Raw genomic sequence first — 13,522 nt, 5'->3', positions numbered from 1 at the left:
AGGGGCGGATTTAGGGTATTGGGTAGGGGTTTCAGGGAATCGGTAACTTTTGCGTTGATTCTGTATTTGTATTGAGAAATTCAATAAATATAAGAATTACGAATTGGGAATCCATTAACAAATTATGTTGTTGGTCCACTGGCAAAAAAGGAACCTACTTAGGTTTAAATAAAATTATTGTTCATCTCCATTAACTCAGCATATAGTGGCAATCGGAGGTTAAGCATAAGACAAATTATTACGATTTACTACTATATCGTGGCGATCAGAGGTTAAGCATAAAACCAATTATTACAATTTACTAGTTATCGCGCTTGTACAAGCCGAATAACTCGATTGATGGGACGAGACTATTATCACAGTGATTCCCACAGCTAGAAAAAAGGGGGTGGACCTCTATTTATAAAGAATGTGTATCCATCGATCAATAGTCTGCACATATGCACACACAATATTTTGATATCATGCCTTTTATTAAATTCATCACTTAGGTGAAGCCACTATCCTTCTCAAGCTATAACCAATTAAAGTAAGTCCAAATTCTAATATCCTAATGCTGAGCTTCTAAGATTTGCTAGTTCATCCAAAACATTTTTGTGGCGAGCACTAGCAGCACCAACCCATTATAATCCATGATAAGTAAACAATTAGAATATGCTCAGTGAGGATTCATAAACACTTAAACAAAAAGAACATTTACAGATGTAGCAGAATATGATACAATTGCCAAGCACTCCCGGACCAAGTAGCAATCTTGCTATCAGACTGAGATTTGACTGAATCAATAAAAGCAACCAATCTACAAAAGCTTGAAGCTGAAAAGAGTTTGACCAAATGAAGTAATTATCTTACTCATATTACTATGGTCTATGCTAAAAATATCATGAACCATCTTCAAATGATCAAAAGGAAACAATTAAAGCAACTAACTTTTACTCTCCTTCTACATCTTTTGTTAGTCTGAAGATAGAAGATAAGGTTCTTTAAAAATTGATTATATAGCTTTGATGCTTCAGTGAAATTTGATAGTTAGCTCTTAAAATGATACCATAGTTAGTTCTTGAAACAGGCTCCATTCGTTTTTAACCATTCTGTTAGGCCGTCCGTTAAGTGGACTATATGTGATCAACTTTAATAAATGTAAAGGATTATGTGCTTCGAACTTACAGCTTTTTTCATATGGTCAGTGGATTGAACTGGGAAGGGATCTCGTTGCATCTAATTCTGCATCTGTGCTATTTGACAGTTAACACACCCTTTGACAGCCTAAATAAAGGATATCTAAAATTTCTCTCTTCTCATAATGCAAATCCAAATGATGGATAAAGAAACGAAACAAACAAAATACAATTCGGATTCGTACTCAAACTTTCAGGTTCACGACAATACTACATAGACGGAAACACAGTATGGCAATGATTATGTTCTAGTCATTCAACTTCATCATCTTTGCCAAGAATACAGACGGAAACCTGAGAACATGGTAAACGGGTAAGAAGACTTCTGTTGTGGAATTCTCCAAATATATGGTAACTTTAGTTTCATGAAAAAGCTTACCTTGCAGGTTTCTTAAGTAGGTGTCCAACAAGATAATGCATAGATTATTCTCCCTTTCCATCCCATCAGTAGCCACTGGTCATCTTCTTTGACTACAAAGTCTTTGTGATAGCTCGACCTCACCTTATCTATTGCCCTATTCATGATCTACCGTTCAAAAGGTATCTGTAAACATTGCCCTCAGATTACGGCTTTGCCACTGCTTATAGGCAGGGGCGGATCTATGTGGAAGGGTGGGGATGCCAAGGCACCCGAACGCCTCGGATGAAACTTTGTATATAGGTTTATATGTATAAGAAATAGAGTATATAAAGATCTTGCCACCCGGAATAACAAATGAGGCGATAGTGCCACTGGCAAATGACATAACATGCCACAAAATTGACGGGAGTTCGAATCTGGTCTGCAACACTTATTTTTGCTTGATCTTTTGCTGGCTTGCTGCGAGAGTTCATTTTTTGTCTTCTTCTAAAATCTTTTTACTTGCTATTCTATATTAATCCAAATTGACTCTATTTTGCTATAATTAGTTCTTGACATTTTTTTCTTCCTCTTTCTTTACGTACTAATTTCTTGATACGCCCGTTGTGTGCGTATCAAATATTCTTGAGTACTAAATTTTAAAACATCACACGAATATTAATGAGTACAAAATTTTAAAACATCACACAAGTAGTAATAAAACTTTTAAATAGCAAATTATAAATAGTTAAATAGAGTTAAAAGTTGAGCGAATCGTTTTAAAGAATAAATTTCGATGCGATCTTTAATCTTAGGAGTATCTAAAAGAGAACATTACTAAACAAATCTACCGATTTGTGTATATAAATCGATAAAGATAAATAATGCGGGACACCTAAAATTGGTCATCGTCGACGTGTGTCATCGACATGTTCGACGGACGGGTATGTCGAATGTGCGGCGTCGATAGGGATCCCGCAAGGTACCCGGATATTTGCATGAGCGAATCAAGTCGAGCGCGGGTCGACGGGCAAGTCGACGGATCGACGTCGATGTCGGCCGTCGACCCGCTCGTCGAACCGAACCGCTGTAGCCTTTTTGGCTTCCAAGTATAAATAGGTGGTCCACGACCCTATTTCATATTTTCCTCCTTCCAAAATCAGAAAACCCTAATATATTCTCTCCCAATATTTTCCATCATATTAGTGAAGATTTGACAAGACCCGGACCCCGTAAACCCGAGATGGTGAAAAAAAGGTTGCTTCTAGGGTTTCTTCAAGGTTGTGAAGTTTAGGGAGTTAAAGTTGAAGTGATTCTTGGGATTCTTGACCCCTCAAGGTATGTACATGATTTCTACCCTTATATTTAAGTTGGTTATCAAGATTTTAGTGATGTTAAGTGAAGAGAAAGTAATTGTGCAAGTGCTAAGTTGATGAAGAGCAATGTAGTGATATAGGGTTATTTTAAGAGATGATTGGAAATGGATTATATATATATATATATATATATATATATATGTGTGTGTGTGTGTGTGTGTGTGTGTGTGTGTGTGTGTGTGTGTGTGTGTGTTGTCATTGTTGATGTGAGTATTGTAGTTGATGTGGGATCGAATGAGAAGTTGGAGAGTTGTAAGCTTACAAGGAAATTATTGTCTATAGTTCGTTGAGCTTTATACGCATTTGAGGATGGTTAGTAAGCGAAGTAAATAGCCTAATTAAGCCCTATGTTATCTTAATTGTAGACTTGCAAGTTCAAGAGGTAGAAGTTGGGCGATTGCGTATACTTCAAGGTATGTTAAGACTAACCTTTCCTTCTTTTGGCATGATCCCATGATATGATCCAACAAGCGAGTAAGCGAGATTCCATATTACTCTACTCTTAGAAGTATTAGGAGTACTTCAGTCTTTGATGTTCATTTACCCCATTTATGAGTAATCCTTCTGTTCATGGGTCCAGTCTTATGTAGCCGATTCGTTGCATATAGTTTATTCATGCATTACATTTATTATATATATTATGTACATTGACCGTGACTAGAAGGCGTTATATACACATTACATATCGGGCGTTATATACGCGAATATTAGATATATGTAAAGTATGAGAAGAGATATAGGCGTTATATACGATTACTACTATGATGATGATATTGATTATGGCTTAGAGGAGCCAATATATATATACGAGATGCCATAGAGGCTTACGGGCGTTATATACGCACACACATCGGGCGTTATATACGCACTCATATAGATGCACGACCATCATTGATAGGTATGAGCATGCATATTATGTGCCATGTATACGAGGCATTGTCGATTCGCGATTTATGCGATTTAGGCAGATACTAGTTCATACAAGTACATGCGATTAGTCATTTCGTTTATGAGTTCAGATCTTATTCATGATTATATATATATATATATATATATATTGTTCTTATGCCTTACATACTCGGTACATTATCCGTACTGACTCCCCGTTGCTCGGGGGGCTGCGTTCATGCCCGCAGGTACAGGGAGACAGACAGGTGGTCCAGCTCAGTAGGACCTCTAGATCTAGCAGTGGTCAGTACGCTCCATTTGATCCGGAGCTACAGTTTTGGTATGCCCCTTTTGAGATGTGTATACATATGGGTATGACGGGGCCCTGTCCCGTCCTTTCTATAGCTTTTATTCCAGTAGAGGTCTGTAGATAGTTGTATGTAGTAGTCAGATGATGTAGCCTTGTCGGCTTCTATTCTTTTGTGTACAGTATATATATAGGACCTAGCCGGGCTTGACATCGTTCTTCCGCATATTATATATATATATATATGCAGATTGTACAGAGTTCTGATGTTTCCCTCTTATGAGATTAGTTTATGCCATTTATGGGCTTTTGATGTTCAGTATGTTTCAGATAAGTGTTTAGGGGTGTTTGGTCGCTAGAGGTCAGACTCCCGTCACGGCTCATCGGTTTGGGTCGTGACAGAAGTGGTATCAGAGCAGTTTCGTCCTAGGGTTGTCTACAGACCGTGTCTAGTAGAGTCTTGTTTATGGGCGTGTTGTGCACCACACTTATAAATAGGAGGCTACAGGACATTTAGGATGATGTCATTCTTTCTCTCTTAGATTGTGCGATAGAGCCCTGTGTTAAGCGTTCGCTTCTGATGAATTGTTCTGATTTCAGCGATGCCCCGCAAGAAAGCTACAGCTGCCCAGAAGGGCAAAGAGGTGGCCGGTGAGGCCACTAGTCATACTCGACAGGCCACGAGGGCCCAGGATGAGATTCAGAGTGAGGGGCCGTCTGAGACATCGCATACCCCGCCTCCAGCACCAGCCCCAGTTCCTCAGCCGGATGCAGAGGCCCAGGATGTACGGGATGTTGTACGGTTGTTGACCAGATTAGTAGCCGCCCAGGCACAGCGGCAGGGAGTTGGTGTTGACCCAGCAGACAGGGCTAGTAGTTCGAGGGTTAAGACCTTCCTTGGGTTAGGTCCTCCTGAGTTTTCTGTGGTAAAGCAAAATATGGACCCCCAGGATTTCATTGATGGTATGCAGAGGACCTTGAGGGTTATGCACGCGGATGAGGTTGAGTCGGTAGAGTTGGCTTCATATAGACTCCGGGATATTTCGATACAGTGGTATCAGGCATGGGAGTTATCTAGGGGAGAAAATGCTCCTTCAGTAATGTGGCGAGAGTTCTCAGATGCTTTTCTTCGCCATTATTTGCCTCCAGAGGTCCGACGGGCCCGAGCAGATAGGTTCCTACGTATTGAGCAGGGTAGTATGAATGTGCAAGAGTATTGTGTACACTTCGATTCCTTGGCTAGGTATGCCCCATCTATGGTGGCTGAGATGGAGGATAGAGTTCATCGCTTCGTGGCTGGGTTAGGGCCACACTTGATAGATGAGTGCACGACTGCTGCATTACAGCCAGGCATGGATATCTCCCGTATACAGGCGTATGCACAGAATTTGGAGGATCGTAAACGCCAGCGGCGGATAGAGCGCGAGCGTGACCGGAGCCGTGGTAAGAGGGCTAGATCTTTTGATATGGTTAGTGAGTTCAGGGGAGGACAGAGACAACAGCATCCCAGGTATTCTTATCAGCCGGCAGGGAGTGCACCTCCGCGGTTCCCAGGTCCGAGATTTGACCGGTCTTCTTATTCTGGAGCGGGCCAGAGTTCTAGAGCGTCAGGTTCTCAGTACCGACCAGAGTCAGGCCAGATGAGGCCCCCTTTGCCGCGATGTACCCAGTGTGGCAAGTTACATGCAGGTCAGTGTCGGTTGGGTTCAGATGTTTGCTATGCTTGTGGACAGCCAGGCCACAGGATGAGGGAGTGCCCGATGGGGGTTGGTTCAGGTATGGTTCAGCCTACAGGGTCGCAGTGCGCCCTCCAGGGCAGGTTTTTCAGACGCCAGCAGGGCGAGGTAGGGGGAGGAGTGGAGCATCCAGCTCGAGCGGTCCTCAGCACCGCGTGTATGCATTGGCTGGTAGACAGGACCGCGAGACGTCTCCTGATGTTGTTACAGGTATATTATCAGTTTCCTCCCATGATGTTTATGCACTGATTGATCCAGGTTCCACTTTATCATATGTTACGCCCTTTGTTGCCGGAAAGTTTGGGATAGAGCCCGAGTTGATTAAACCTTTTGAGGTGTCTACGCCAGTTGGTGATCCGGTTATAGCTAGGCGAGTATACCGAGACTGTGTTGTTATAGTTTGTGACCGCCATACCGTAGCAGATCTAATTGAGTTAGATATGATTGATTTTGATGTTATTATGGGCATGGACTGGTTAGCTTCTTGTTATGCTAATGTTGATTGTAGAGCAAAGATGGTTCGATTCCAGTTTCCAGGCGAGCCAGTCCTAGAGTGGAAGGGCAATGTTGTTTCGCCTAGAGGTAGGTTTATTTCCTACCTTAAGGCAGAGAAGATGATCAGAAAAGGGTATATTTTTCACCTAGTTCGAGTTCAAGATGTGCAAGCAGAGTCGCCGACTCTTCAGTCTGTTCCTGTGGTTAATGAGTTCCAGAAGTGTTTCCAGATGAGCTTCCAGGCATTCCCCCAGAGAGGGAGATTGATTTTGCTATTGACCTATTGCCAGACACTCAGCCAATATCTATCCCTCCTTATAGGATGGCACCTGCGGAGTTGAAAGAGTTGAAGGAACAGTTGAAAGATTTGCTCGAGAAGGGCTTTATTAGGCCTAGTACATCACCGTGGGGAGCGCCGGTGTTATTTGTAAGAAAGAAGGATGGCTCTTTGCGAATGTGTATTGATTATAGGCAATTGAATAAAGTGACTGTAAAGAATAAGTATCCGCTCCCGAGGATCGATGATTTGTTCGATCAGTTGCAAGGCGCTAAATATTTCTCGAAGATAGACTTGAGATCAGGATATCACCAGGTCAGGGTCAAGGAAGAGGACATTCGAAGACGGCATTCCGGACTAGATATGGCCACTATGAGTTTCGTGTTATGTCGTTCGGGCTAACTAATGCCCCATCTGTATTCATGGATTTGATGAATCGTGTATTCAGGCCCTTTCTAGATTTGTTCGTGATTGTGTTCATAGATGATATTCTGGTTTATTCGCCGTCAGAGGCCGATCATGCAGAACATCTGCGGACAGTGCTTGGAATTCTTCGAGGTAAAGAGTGGTATGCCAAGTTTTCTAAGTGTGAGTTCTGGTTGAACTCTGTGGCTTTTCTGGGTCACATTATTTCAGAGGAAGGCGTTAGAGTGGATGCCCAGAAGATTGAGGCTGTGAAGAATTGGCCAAGGCCCACGGCACCAACGGAGATACGTAGTTTCTTGGGCTTGGCAAGTTATTATAGAAGGTTTGTAGAAGGATTTTCCTCTCTTTCAGCCCCATTGACCAAATTGACTCAGAAATCAGCTAAGTTCCAATGGACGGATGCTTGTGAGCGAGTTTTCGACGTTGAAGGATAAGTTAACTTCAGCACCAGTTTTGACTCTTCCGAAGGAGCAGATGGCTATGTGGTATATTGTGATGCTTCAGGTGTTGGATTGGGCTGTGTGTTGATGCAGCATGGTAAGGTTGTCGCTTATGCTTCTAGATAGTTGAAGAAGCACGAGAAGAATTATCCAACCCATGATCTTGAGTTAGCGGCAGTGATTCATGCCTTGAAGATATGGAGGCACTACTTATACGGTGTCCATGTTGATATCTATACTGATCATAAGAGTCTCCAGTACATCTTTACGCAGAAGGACTTGAACTTGCGTCAGAGGCGATGGTTGGAGAGGTTAAAAGATTATGATGTGGATATTCTGTATCATCCCGGGAAGGCTAATGTAGTAGCCGATGCCCTCAGTCGTAAATCTATGGGTAGCTTGTCTCACGTGTCGCCAGAGAGAAGAGAAATGGTCCGTGAGGTTCATCGATTGGCTAGCCTCGGAGTTCGATTGATAGATTCAGGTGATGCAGGAGTTACTGTTCAAGACACAGCGGTATCATCCTTGGTAGTAGAGATAAAGGAGCGTCAGTATGAGGATCCTGTTCTAGTTCATTACCGAGATACAACCCCTCAGAAAGAAAAGACACCCTTTGTGATCACAGGTGATGGAGTACTCAGGTATCGAGGTAGATTGTGTGTCCCTAGTGTTGCAGGACTCCGTCAGCAGGTTATGGGAGAGGCACATTACTCCCGCTATTCTATTCATCCAGGCTCAACAAAGATGTACCATGATCTCAAGGAAGTTTATTGGTGGGATGGTATGAAAAGAGATATAGCAGAATTTGTCGCTCAGTGTTCAAATTGTCAGCAGGTCAAAATAGAGCACCAGAAGCCTGGAGGTCTATTGCAGGCTATGGAGATTCCGACATGGAAGTGGGAGGTAATTAATATGGACTTTATTACAGGGTTGCCCCGTACTCAGCGGAAGTGTGATTCGATATGGGTCATAGTTGATAGGCTTACAAAGTCAGCTCACTTTTTGCCGGTGCAGAACTACTTATGCAGCCGAGGATTATGCAAAGCTTTACCTTAAGGAGATTGTACGACTTCATGGTGTTCCTTCAGCCATTATTTCAGATAGGGGAGCACAGTTCACAGCTAAATTCTGGAAATCTTTTCAGCAGGGATTGGGGACTCAGGTGAGTCTTAGTACGGCGTTTCACCCCCAGACAGATGGACAAGCGGAGCGTACTATACAGACCCTTGAGGATATGCTTAGAGCTTGTGTACTTGACTTTCAAGGCAGTTGGGATGATCATTTGCCTCTTATCGAGTTTGCATATAACAACAGTTACCATTCCAGTATTCAGATGGCTCCTTATGAGGCCTTATATGGGCGGAGATGTAGATCGCCCATAGGGTGGTTCGATGTCGGGGAGAATCAGTTACTAGGCCCAGACTTAATTCAGCAAGCAGTTGATAAGGTGAAAGTGATTAGAGAGAGGTTGCTAACAGCTCAGAGCCGACAGAAATCCTATGCGGATAATCGGCGACGTAAGCTAGAGTTCGAGATAGGCGACTGGGTGTTCCTGAAAGTTTCGCCTATGAAGGGAGTGATGAGGTTTGGTAAGAAGGGTAAGTTGAGCCCTCGATATATTGGGCCATATAAGATCATTCGTATAGTGGGTACAGTGGCATATGAGCTAGAATTGCCTTCTGAGTTAGAATCGGTACATCCAGTATTTCATGTATCAATGCTTCGTAAGTGTATCGGAGATCCTTCAAGAGTGATACCAGTGAATGACATCCAGGTGACCGAGCAGTTATCATACGAAGAAGTTCCAGTGGCTATATTGGACAGACAGGTCCGTCGGTTGCGGACCAAGGATGTAGCTTCGGTTAAAGTCTTGTGGAGGAATAAGAATGTTGAGGAAGTGACTTGGGAAGCGGAAGAGGCAATGAAGATTGAGTACCCGCATTTGTTCCCAGCAGTACAAGAGGTTCAATCTAAGGCATTATCGCCCCCAGGTATTATTTCATTGTAGTTGTCGTGATTGGTCTTGTGAGGCCATGGCATTGTTTGTTATAGTATGTGGCCTTCTGTGGTATTATTTTGGGTTGTTGCGTGCAGGGTGGATTGGTATAAGTACAGGGGAAACTCTGCCAAAATTTTTATAACCCAGGATTGTTCGAACATTCGAGGACGAATGTTCCTAAGGGGGAGAGAATGTTACACCCCTCGTGTTCGTAGTGGTAGAACCTATGATTTTCTAGTCGGGTATGCCCTTGGAATAGAGACCCGAGCTCGAGTTTGGAGGTAGAAAATGTCTTACCCCGTGTACAAGGGTACCAACTGGCAATTTATAGAGTTAAAAGTTGAGCGAATCGAATCGACGCGATCGGAACTGAATCAGAAAATCTGCAGAACACCAGTCATCATCGACGGGTCGTCGACATGCTCGACGGACCGTCGATGTGCGGCGTCGATGGGATCCCGCAGCCTTGCATCCGCGCGCAGGCAACGAGGTCGACGGAGCAAGTCGACGGACCGTCGACATGTCGACGGGCCGTCGACCCGCTCGTCGAACCGGACGCTGTAGCCTTTTTGGCTTCCAAGTATAAATAGGTGGTCCACGACCCTATTTCATATTTTCCTCCTTCCAAAATCAGAAAAACCCTAAGATATTCTCTCCCAATATTTTCCATCATATTAGTGAAGATTTGACAAGACCCGGACCCCGTAAACCCGAGATGGTGAAGAGGAAGGTTGCTTCTAGGGTTTCTTCAAGGTTGTAAAGTTTGGGGAGTTGAAGTTGGAGTGATTCTTGGGATTCTTGACCCCTCAAGGTATGTACATGATTTCTACCCTTATATTTAAGTTGGTTATCAAGAGTTTAGTGATGTTAAGTGAAGAGAAGGTAATTGTGGAAGTGTTAAGTTGATGAAAGACAATGTAGTGATATAGGGCTATTTTAAGAGATGATTGGAAATGGATTTATATATATATATATATATATATATATATATATATATATATATATATATATATATATATATGTGTGTGTGTGTGTGTGTGTGTGTGTGTGTGTGTTAGTTGATGTGGGATCGAATGAGAAGTTGGAGAGTTGTAAGCTTACAAGGAAATTATTGTCTATAGTTCGTTGAGCTTTATACGCATTTGAGGATGGTTAGTAAGCGAAGTAAATAGCCTAATTAAGCCCTATGTTATCTTAATTGTAGACTTGCAAGTTCAAGAGGTAGAAGTTGGGTGATTGCGTATACTTCAAGGTATGTTAAGGCTAACCTTTCCTTCATTTTGGCATGATCCAATGATATGATCCAACAAGCGAGTAAGCGAGATTCCATATTACTCTACTCTTAGAAGTATTAGGAGTACTTCAGTCTTTGATGTTCATTTACCCCATTTATGAGTAATCCTTCTGTTCATGGGTCCAGTCTTATGTAGCCAGTTCTGTGCATACAGTTTATTCATGCATTACATTTATTATATATTATGTATATTGACCCGTGACTAGAAGGCGTTATATACGCACACATATCAGGCGTTATATACGCGAATATTAGATATATGTAAAGTATGAGAAGAGATATAGGCGTTATATACGCATTACTACTATGATGATGATATTGATTATGGCCACAGAGGAGCCAATATGATATGACGAGATGCCATAGAGGCTTACAGGCGTTATATACGCACATACATCAGGCGTTATATACGCACTCATATAGATGCACGACCATCATTGATAGGTATGAGCATGCATATCATGTGCCCACAGAGGCATTGTCAGTTATGCAGATTTAGGAAGATACTAGTTCATACAAGATCATGCAGTCAGTCATTTCAGTTATGAGTTCAGATCTTATCCATGATTCTTATGTTTATATGTTGTTCTTATGCCTTACATACTCGGTACATTATCTGTACTGACTCCCCGTTGCTCGGGGGGCTGCGTTCATGCCCGCAGGTATAGGGAGACAGACAGGTGGTCTAGCTCAGTAGGACCTCTAGATCTAGCAGTGGTCAGTACGCTCCATTTGATCCGGAGCTACAGTCAGTTTTGGTATGCCCCTTTTTGGATGTGTACATATGGGTATGACGGGGCCCTGTCCCGTCTTTTCTACAGCTTTTATTCCAGTAGAGGTCTGTAGACAGTTGTATGTAGTAGTCAGATGATGTAGCCTTGTCGGCTTCTATTCTTTTGTGTACAGTTTATGTAGCAGCCTAGCTTCATGTTGTGTATGTGTATGTTGATTGTCGCAGTTACGTGTTCTTCCGCATGTTGTGTATGTGTATGTTGATTCCTCTTAAAAGAATAGTTTAAGCCATTTATGGGCTTTTGATATTCGCGCATGATTATGTCCTAGAGGTCAAACTCCCGTATCGCCTATCGGTTTAGGTCATGACATTGGTCTATCCGCCTTTCGGCCTTTCGACTCTTTCCCACCCCTTGTAAGCTATGACATTCATGGCTTCCTTCCCAAATATCTCTCTCTCAATTAACATTCTTCTCGGAATCTCTTAGCGGTTTCTAGTTTCTAAGATATCACAAAAAAGTCTTTGAAAAGTGGAACAAGACTTCACCAAACCGCGTGAAAAAAGTTGGAGCAGTATAGGCCCCCATTGACAATCCCGTGGATGAAAATATCTGGATTGATCTTCCTTATGAGATTGAGAACAATAGTTCTCGAATTCTCTTCTAATTCAGTCTCATCATGTAAGTTTTTAGATCTATACAAACAATTGACAACAAGAAACTCATCCTTTTCAAGCTTTAGATCCTCAAGTGTACTGGTTTCCCATTTCTTTGCAGTTGCTTGGAACTCAAATGGAACATTAAAGCTCTCAGCATAATTAGCCAAACGGCGTCCTGTTTCCTCAATCCTTTCTCCTGGCCTTAAAGCCAGATTGGGGAAACTCTATACCAGTAATGCGAAGCTTTGGTGGCCCACCTACTCTTGCTGTAATACGTTGAATAAATGCAGGCCACTGAAAGCCATAGAGGATACCAAAGTCAATGATATGGACCCTCGTAGCGCTTTTTGCTTTTGTCAAGATCGTCTTGTTTGACATGAAATTCGAAATCTTCCAAAACGGGCACGATGCAAGACACAAATGATAGAAATTCGAAATCTTCCAAAACGGGCACGATGCAAGACACAAATGATAGGCTTTCAAGAAATCAGCGGCTGATGTTCTTTTATCGATAAGGGCCTTATAAATATCGCTGTCAGCGCCAGTTAAGCGTGCTTCCAGACCATTCGCGAAGTAATGAGCCAATCTCTGGCTTCCGTCTCCGCTAGGAGACGAATGCTGCCTGATCGATTTCAATAGTTCAGTAGCATTCGTGCAATCGTCAGCAGCAACAGCCTCTGCACAACTTATCAGAAGAGCATTTAAATCTACGACATCCTTCTTACTAGCTTGTATACTTGCAGCATTCTTCAAACTCTCGCGATAAGCAGCTACTTCATCCCACCCCTTGCCTGTGCTATGCAACAAGACCCTATCAAACTCCTCGGAACGAACTGTTGATTCTGTATAAACTGCTGCTTTTTCACTATTTTCAGGTTTTGGACTATTGACTAGTGTCTGGTCTGGATCAATAGCTTCAAATCTGGGTTCATTACTCTTCAACGGATTCCGAGAACTTGGTGATAACTTAGGATCCATTTTAACCTAGTAATTCATAAGCTCAATCTCTTAAGTAAAGATTTATAATGTCAAAGGTGCCAATTGTAACTGGTGGTACATTTATCTAAGTTAAACTATAAATTCTAAGCTATAAAGGTAATAAACACAGGTAATTGCTCTACAGGGTCATCAAAAGAAAAGATAAAGACATTAACAAGATTAATTCACGGGAAAAAAAAAAAAACTTCAAATAATGCATAAACAAGATCGAATATTTGTCCAATATAGGTTCTGGAGCGGAGCTACAATACAGGTTAAGACGAACCCAATAGCTTTTGCTTAGACCTTATTTTTGTATTAAAAATCCATTAAATATGCATAAATATTTAATCCGGTTACTAAAAGGAACTATGGGTTCAGTGGCAATTTCAGAACCC

The 13,522-nt window shown here is 42.2% G+C and overlaps 1 pseudogene; it reads right to left on the bottom strand.

The window, feature by feature from the left end:
- Window positions 1-1,280: 1,280 nt before the first annotated feature.
- Window positions 1,281-13,202, bottom strand: LOC132049733 (scarecrow-like protein 9; annotated as a pseudogene).
- Between the last annotated feature and the right edge of the window lie 320 nt (window positions 13,203-13,522).

The sequence above is a fragment of the Lycium ferocissimum genome, chromosome 3 (genome assembly GCF_029784015.1).
Source record: "Lycium ferocissimum isolate CSIRO_LF1 chromosome 3, AGI_CSIRO_Lferr_CH_V1, whole genome shotgun sequence".
Taxonomy (NCBI): Eukaryota; Viridiplantae; Streptophyta; class Magnoliopsida; order Solanales; family Solanaceae; genus Lycium; species Lycium ferocissimum.
The sequence above is the reverse complement of the archived record's forward strand: the minus strand, read 5'-3'. Positions and strand labels throughout refer to the sequence as shown.